We start from the raw sequence: 7,566 nt of genomic DNA on the forward strand, positions 1-7,566 counted from the left end.
AATACATATAAATATATATAATGTATAAACCCTTCTGCAAATCCTGCTACAATTCTTTGACATGACAGGAAATTCTATATTCATGGGTTCAGTGTTATTTTGTTATTTTATTTTATTTATTTATTTTTATTTTTTTTTTTTTTGAGACAGAGTCTCACTCTGTTGCCCAGGCTAGAGTGAGTGCCGTGGCGTCAGCCTAGCTCACAGCAACCTCAAACTCCTGAGCTCAAGGGATCCTCCTGTCTCAGCCTCCCGAGTAGCTGGGACTACAGGCATGCGCCACCATGCCCGGCTAATTTTTTCTATATATATTTTTAGCTGTCCATATAATTTCTTTCTATTTTTAGTAGAGATGGGGTCTCGCTTTTGCTCAGGCTGGTCTCGAACTCCTAAGCTCAAACGATCCGCCCACCTCGGCCTCCCAGAGTGCTAGGATTACAGGCGTGAGCCACCGCGCCCGGCCCAGTGTTATTTTAAAGTTAAGTCAATTTGAACTTGCAACCTGTATGATCCTGCTCTTATATCATCAACCAATCTCAGATAAATTACAGCATTCCTTTATTTCAGCATCAGATAAAATGTCAATGCCCGGTCAGACTAAAGATCAAATTTCCTTCCTATCTAGCATTTTTAAATATGTTCTTGGAGAACTAGAGAAGGTAGGGAAGATGTCACACAGGAGAAGTTTCTTCTTAAATTTGAAACATGTGGCAATTAACTTATGGAGAAAAATGTTTAGAGGTCTTAGAAACAGACACACATATATACAAATATGAGAAATAAAATGAATGTAAAGATACAGTTTTGAAGAACAATCTTTCCCCAACTAATGCTCTATGTACTATAGTAACAGCTGCAAAAAATCAAGACTTTTAATCAAATGGTATTCTTTTAAAATGTTTAACTCTGACAACAAATATTAGTCCATTTATGAAACTTTTTTGCTTTGTCCTTTTAATGATGGTCATAACATTGTGCCATTGCATAGAGTCTCCAGGTGTTGTCCTCAGTGCTGAGGATGGCTGCTGTGCCCACTGGGTTTGGGGGGAGAGGGTTGCTCAGAAAAGGCTTTAAAATAAAGACAGATGAATAAAGAATCTTAGCATTCCTGTTCCACCCTCTCTTAATAGGCGGTGGGTATGTGGTTACTTACCCAGGATCACACAGCAAGTTAGTGTGTGATCACTCAGGACCCTTGCGGCCCCTGAGTCCTACACCCAGAGCATGGGCCCTGGCAAGAGGACCTGGCGTTGTCGTGTCTCAGCTCCACCACCCACCATCAGGGTTGCCTCAAAGTTCTTGACCCTCTGAGCCCCAGTCTACAGGATAAAAATAGCACCAACCTCATAGGGTTATTTTAAGAGCTAGACATCATAACATACGTGAGGTATTTAGTCCTGTATCTGGCACACTGTAGATGGTCGACAAATACTGACTATTGTTTTTATATGATACTACTTACTTAGTGTTATGCTACAGTATTAATAAAATACTGGGAAAAAATTAAAGTTTAAGCAGTATTTTACACAGTACAATAGCATGCTCTTTATCCAATAAAATACTTTAAAAAAGAGTATTGAAGCCAGGTACAGTGGCTCATGTCTGTAATCCCAGAACTTTGAGAGGCTGAGGTGGGAGGGTTCGAGACCAGCCTGGGCAACATAGCAAGATCCCGTCTCCAAAAAAAAAAAAAATTAAAATTAAAAAGAGGCTGGGCGCGGTGGCTCACGCCTGTAATCCTAGCACTCTGGGAGGCCGAGGCAGGTGGATCGCTTGAGGTCAGGAGTTCGAGACCAGCCTGAGCAAGAGTGAGACCCCCGTCTCTACTAAAAATAGAAAGAAATTATATGGACAACTAAAATATATATATATACAAAAAATTAGCCGGGCATGGTGGCACATGTCTGTAGTCCCAGCCACTCGGGAGGCTGAGGCAGTAGGATTGCTTAAGCCCAGTAGTTTGAGGTTGCTGTGAGCTAGGCTGATGCCACGGCACTCACTCTAGCCCGGGCAACAGAGTGAGACTCTGTCTCAAAAAAAAAAAAAAAAAAAAAATTAAAAAGAGTATTGAAATCACGTATTTGATAATGAACACTAGAAAGCACTAAAAGCTCTCAAAAAACAAGGCATAAGCTTTGTTGTAGCAATTTCATTCTTGACACACAAAGAAAAGGAACTTAATTTTAGTTTCTTCCATTATTTTGGCAAGTGTATGACAGACCCGATTTGATACAACAGCTTCATTGAGATATAATTCACTTACCATAACATTCAACCATTAGAAAGGTAGTTAGTGTTCAGGGGCTTTTAGTATATTCACAGCATTGTACAACCATCACCACGATTAATATTAGAACATTTTTCATCATCCAAAAAGAAACCCCCTACCGTTAGCAGTGATTGACTTGATTTGTAATTTATAAATTTTACCACCAGTTTTTGAGCATATCTCAATGAGAGAAGCCTCACTGTTGTTACACCCATGTGAGATCACAGCATTTTGCTGGCATCTGTTTCCTCTTGCTGTCCCCTGTTCTTTCATTCCTGTCCACCTGCAGTTCAGTTAGCCCGCCCCTGCTTTCTGTTTTGTCTTTTATCCCATCAAGAGAATTGAAAGTACTGACTCTTCAGTATGGCAATTTGCAATGCTCATAATTTCACTACAATTCCCTGGCCGATATTCATCCTGGCCAAGGTATGGGAAATGAAAAACATTCTATCCAGGTTAAAAACCACACTCACATGTTATTATTCAGGCATAAAAACACATTTATTCATCAAAACTTTTACAAACTGAGAGCTCTTAAGAAACACGCAGCCACAAATACTATATGGAAAATATAAAAATTCACCATCTCCTGTAAAGATTTTAATAAGTAATAAACTGTGTTATTCCATAGTCTTGAATGATATAAAGGAGGAAGTTTCTTAGATAAATTTCTGTTATGTTTATTTAGAAAATTAGGCTGGGCACAGTGGCTCACGCCTGTAATCCTAGCTTTCTGGGAGGCCGAGGCAGGAGGATCGCTGCCGCTCGGGGATTCACCACCAGCCTGAGCACAGTGAGACCCATCTCTATCTTTTAAAATAAATACATAAATAAAAATAGAGAATTAAATTATTTCTTAGAAACACATGACTAAAGGTCATTGTGATCCTACAGAAATTCCAGTAGAAATTTGTGTTTTATATATACCAAGAAAATGAGACAACCATTTCAGCTCACTGCCTTTCTGGATGGACAGAAACAAGTGAGGATAGTAGAGGAATAGGCAGTTATCAGATAAACGTACACTTCCAATCAGATGCTATTGCCACGACAGATAAAAGGCCAAGCAGAGACCATGGGACAGAGGCAGAAGGGACCCTGGAGATCATTCACTTCTAACTCTATTTACATAGGAAAAAACTAAGCCCAGGTCACCTAGCCAGTTAGTAGACCAGAGGCTAAAGGACTACCTAAAATAGAAGCCTGGGCCAGGCGCAGTGGCTCACACCTATAACCCCAGCACTTTAGGAGGCTAAGCAGGAAGATGGCTTGAGGCTAGGAGTTTGAGACCAGCCTGAGCAACATATCGAGACCCCCATATCTAAAAAAAATTTTTAAAAAGTTAGCCAGGCATCATGGTGAATGCCTATACTCCCAGCTACTCAGGAGGCTGAGGCAGGAGCATCGCTTGAGCCCAGGAGTTCAAGGCTGCAGGAAGCTATGATTGTGCCACTGCATGACAGAGTGAGGTCCCATCTCAAAAAAAAAAAAAAAAGCCTGGAGAATAGAAAAGAGTGGCACAGCTAATGTTCTCTGCTTGTCCCAACATCACTGCAGATCCATACTGCAGAGTCCAGAATCTAACCAGAAAGATCCACTAAGGTTGCAAGCTGGTCTGGAAATGGAGTCAGAGAGAAGTATGCGGTCCTTGGGAATACAAGCAATATCAGGTTTATCTTTGTTCTCAGGAGAGCCTCAGATAATTCTTAACCAAAATCTAAGAGCTAAAAAAAAAAGGCATCTGTGACAACCCAGCTGGATGAGGCTGGAGCCAGAGTGGTCTTTCTGGGCTTGGGGGTATCAAAAGGTAATAGAAGCTCTAGTCCACCACTGTGTGAGTAACGGGGTTGCTCTCGCCTGCGCTCATGATCACACGACTGATAGGGAAGATCCTTTTCCAGGTGTGTCCGTCACCTTGGGCATAAGGCACCTGCCTCACCTACCACTGCAATACATAATAAGGCTCTAGTGGCTAACCTTGTTAAAAACTTGGACTTTGCCCAGGACATATCACCAAAATAACTCTGGCACAAGGGAAAAATCAACAACGCGGTATCCCAGCCTCAAAAAACAAACACGTTCTCAATGCTGATAAGACAGAGCATGCTTCAGAGTTGTTTAATCCCTCGTTTCAAGCACATTTTTAATCATACTCTACTTTTTTGATAATTCTCTTTCATAGGAGGATTGTCAGGTTGATTAATCAACGATCACGGACTAGCGGTACCTCCTGCTTAATCTAGGGCAGAGGAATACAAACATGGAGTCGCTTTTAATCTACATCAAACCTTAGTGGGGTCCATTGCTTCATCTGCAGAAGGAATAATTAAACAGACGATGAAGTCTTCTTCTAGCTGTAAGCCGTGGTTTCTTTGACACAATCCACCAAATGTCCGGGTTAGTGCCATAAACATTCACTGAGAGGCTGCTGAAGGCCTGCTGTTGGGGTCAGGATCCAAATGCAAGCAAGACACAGACTCTGCTGCTGAGGAACTCACCATCCTATGGGTTAACTGTGGATTGAGATAAACTTTCTTCTTTTCATATAGGATATTAAGGCAATAAGTTGGCAGTGTTTGCGAAGGATTAACTACAGTAATCAAAATAAAAGGTACAGAAATCCCTTTGTTTTAAATATAAAGAACTATTTTTGTGTGTGCTGTCCTAGAGAAACTAGAGCAAACTGGGTGGTTATTTTAGAAGTTGCCCTGTTTTTCTCCCTTGGAAAGATTTATAAATTCTACTTGAAGGAACTCCTCCAGCCCCACAAATAGACATTTTGCCACTTAGGTTAAAAAACACAAATATGAGAACTAGCCATCTGGGGCTATTGGGAAAAAACAACCAATCAACAAATCCTATCAACAATGTCTCTCGTCAGAGTAAAAGAATATAGAGTTCATGCACCCTAAAACCGTTTTCATGTTTACCACAAACTTTGGTAGTCTGCAGCAGTGAGGTAGTTTGAAAGAGATGTAAGGTTACAGAATTGTGGACAGATTCCACCTCTGTGTTTCCTGTGACGGAAATGTATCACCTATGTGAACGCAGGGATTTCACTTTTAATCCTATACATACAATAAAGGCTCACCCATCATCCCTAAAGTATACAGACTTTGACTGTTTTCACAGTAGTGGCAAAGGATTTGCATTAAAACATCTAGCATTCTTCACTGTGGTTTCCCTTTGTAAAGAGCAAAACTGGCTGCCCTTCATAAATAAGCATCGAAGCTATAACTTTCAACTTGAGCATAACAGACTTAGCTGGTCACCAACAATTGCATACACTTCTAGCTGCAAGACAAAGGAAATGACTCAGCTTGCACCCGGTGTGCAATGGAAACAGAGGGGGAAAACTGTCCAAATCAAATAGCATACATGCACATTTTCCCAAGGCAATAGGCCTAGTTTCTCTTACAGCGTTCTAGGGTTATTTCTGTTGTTATTGTTTTGCTTTGCTGTTTAAAATTTATGTGCAATTACATAGTAGATGGGAACCCTTACCATAGAAGAGATCTCCATCAAACCATACTAGTAAATATAACATATGGTCCATGTTTGTGTGATAGCAAAAATTCATAACAAAAAATTCATTTGCAATCTATGGACCTACAGGGGACTTACAGCTATGCTCTGAGTATATGAAAAGACTTCTGGCATGGCTGGATTAAACCTCTAGAGATCATAAAATGTGAAGAGAGAGCCCCTACTCTCCTCACCCTCTGCCATATGTATTGAAGAATAACATTTTATGTATGCCAAAATTAATGCTGCTTATGTATAGATATTTTAATAGCAAAACGTAAGTCCATGAGAGGAAATTTTCTAATTTTTTAATGGCTCTGCTTTAGTAAGCATGGGCTTTAACTGCCTAGTAGGTAATCCAGCTGATGTTGGGTAGTCACACCTCCTTATGTGGCATGGGCTTTTAATAAACTTCTCTAAAGGATAAAATTCACAGGTTTTATAATGACTTAAAGACATTGCTCTGACAAAAAATTGAACTAATTTCAAGCCCCCAGGTTAATGGTCTCCTGGATCACTCAACTAGTGTGAATGTAAAGGAATTTAGGCCAAAGAAACTCCACGTAGAACAATTACTTTTTTTGTTTTTTTGTTTTGCTGTGACTGAACCCAATCCAGGGTCTAGTCCAGAGTTTAATGTTTAAAAATTAGAAGCCTGAAGACATACTATCAATAAATTAGAAGGCAACTTAGTGAAGGGGCCCATAAACACCTCGAGTGGAGAAGGCACAAAGCAAACATCTAGCAGTGGAGATCGTTTAGAAAGTAGACATTCTCCTTAGGGACTAGTTATTTAACACTTGGTGACTCATAATCAGAAACCTCCTTCTGACTTGCTCCCTAAGAACCAGGCTAAAGTATTGTTAATTACTGGTGTAGGATAGTCAGATATAGCAAATTATCTCCTCCTAAAAATGGGGCTTGTCTTATAACAGGTTTCATCCTATGGCACAACTTGAAACATTCTTCGCTCTATGGCAAAGTTTGTCTGCATATTCAACCATACATGCATTTATTAAGCAAGTACTTATTTTGTGCCTACAAAGTGCCATGAGCTGACCCAGGCAGTGGGGAGGTATCAGTAAGCAGGAAGGACGAGATCTGCTCATTCTGGCTCAGAGAAGACTCATAACCCCAGCCAGATGTGAAGTGGACACATCTTACCAGAGAGTTCTTTCCTTCAGAGCCTGTTTTATAACAAAAAAGACATTTGGAAAGAAAATTAAAACTATTTCTATTACCATGAAAACCTTTTGGAATTTCCAACATCCTAAAACATGTGCAAAAGTATGTCTTCCAAATAAACTTCCTTGTCTATAGCATATGAGCGTGTTTCTAATCATAAACAGAAATGAGGAGACATGCTCTTGTCCCCATGGGTTTCCACGTGGCAGGTTCACCCTATTTTGAAAATGTCATAAAAATTCGGCACTATTGTAAAAAAAATATGTTGGTAGAAACGATCAAAAGGATCAAATCATGTAAATATTAAAAGTAACATTATTCACTAACAAATGGCCTGTTCAAGCAGAAAAAAAGATCATCTTCTCTAGCTTTCTATGGCAAATTATTTTACACTGTCTCCTAAATGTTCCAGCTGTGCTGAACGACAGCTGTAATACTTAGTGAAAATATCACCTTCAGTTATTGTGATGTTTAATAAAAGTGTCTAATTATTTTTTGAAGCTGTCATTTTTTCAGAGCACACGAATAATTCTCTATTCATAAACTGTGAAATGCTTTAGCCTTCCCAAGTGAGGAAAAATTAAAAG

Source organism: Eulemur rufifrons, chromosome 1 (genome assembly GCF_041146395.1).
Source record: "Eulemur rufifrons isolate Redbay chromosome 1, OSU_ERuf_1, whole genome shotgun sequence".
NCBI lineage: Eukaryota > Metazoa > Chordata > Mammalia > Primates > Lemuridae > Eulemur > Eulemur rufifrons.